Source organism: Sinocyclocheilus rhinocerous, unplaced genomic scaffold (genome assembly GCF_001515625.1).
Source record: "Sinocyclocheilus rhinocerous isolate Xijiao unplaced genomic scaffold, SAMN03320098_v1.1 C36675344, whole genome shotgun sequence".
Taxonomy (NCBI): domain Eukaryota; kingdom Metazoa; phylum Chordata; class Actinopteri; order Cypriniformes; family Cyprinidae; genus Sinocyclocheilus; species Sinocyclocheilus rhinocerous.
This window is the reverse complement of record NW_015784737.1, coordinates 1-1500: the sequence shown is the minus strand read 5'-3', so window position 1 is coordinate 1500 and position 1500 is coordinate 1. Positions and strand designations below refer to the sequence as shown.

The 1500-nt window shown below is 38.0% G+C and overlaps 1 pseudogene; it reads left to right on the top strand.

The window, feature by feature from the left end:
- The first annotated feature begins 446 nt into the window (after positions 1 to 446).
- LOC107736396 (endonuclease G, mitochondrial pseudogene) lies at positions 447 to 1205 on the top strand (annotated as a pseudogene).
- The last annotated feature ends 295 nt before the right edge of the window (positions 1206 to 1500 follow it).

The following is a 1500-nucleotide window of genomic DNA, read 5'->3' as shown; positions in this document are numbered from 1 at the left end:
AAATAAAATAAAACAGAAAATAAAAGGTAAACGCTCAAAACATTAAAAGCTAAAAATTCTACATTTTAATAAACTACAATAGAATACTAGGATAACACATAACAATAACAGGATTGAAAGTGATTTTGAGGACACAGGAAACCCCATTTAAATATTTAACAGTGAATTAATGTAAACTATTTCTGATAGAAACATTTGCAATAGAGGAAAAGAAAAAAATATTTTTCCATTTTAGAAGTGCAAAGGGGTACACCAGCTCAAACCAAAGTTTAATATTACTAAAATTATTTAAATTAATTGTGATAGTAATAAAAAAGAACTAATAATTAAACTAAATATTATCCACTATTTAGAAGTGTTTGCGACATGAAAACGTACTGCATAGTAGGAATGACCCTGTAACTTTAATTCTGAAACTGTGCTCTGCCTTTTTAAGGGGGAAAAAGCGTGATGTCATAAACATGCGACTAAATGTCCAGTGCGCTTGTTTAGCCGGTGGGACTGACTCACATGGGTTATGTAAATACAGTGGACAAATAACTGCACTTTATTCATTTAATTTAATTAACTGTATTTATTAAGAGTGAATGATGCATCGTGTTTTCTGCTCGCGGTGGATTTTATCCGGGCTGTCAGTGACAGCTGGCATATGCATCGGTGCCACCTTGACAGCAACCGGCGATCGCCTTAACAAAAACCGGGATACGAGTCACAGCGGCGGACTGCTGGACCGCATCCCGGTCATCCCGGTCCCGAGCGTCGACGCAGCGTCAGAGATTAGCCCGTACCAGCCGGGACAGGTCGCTGTAAGCAGATCCACAGCTGTGATGAAGTACGGCTTCCCTTCCCTGTCCAGCATCAAGAGCAGAGAGTCTTACGTGACCTCATACGACCCCAGAAACAGGAGCGCAGCCTGGGTCATAGAGCAGCTCAACGCCGAGACAGTAACCGGGACTTCGGACAGAAAGTTCTGCGATTTCAAAGAGGACGACTCGGTTCATGTTTACCACAGATCGAGCAATGCGGATTACAAGGGCAGTGGGTTTGACAGGGGTCACCTGGCCGCAGCAGCCAACCACAAATGGAGTCAGAAAGCCATGGATGACACCTTCTACCTGAGCAATGTGTCACCACAGGTGAGCAACTCACACTGTATAACAGCTGCTCCATCCTCTTCCTGGAGTCTTACTGCAAACAGCAGTTAAGGAAGTACAATTAAAATGACATTTTATCCTTAGATGATATTAATAATCTATTTTTAAAATGCCACATATAACCATGTATTATATGTAACTTATTTTTAAATATGCATTTATCAGTGATTTCTTCGGTATTAATAATTGGAACTAATGAATTTATATAACTGTCTAATCAATTAAGAGAAAAGTATTTTAAAAATATCCCCAAAAAAAAGATATTAATAATCAATGTTTAAAATGCTACCTATAAAGTATTTATTATTACGTTCTTGTTACTTTTTATTATTTATTAAAACTTTGA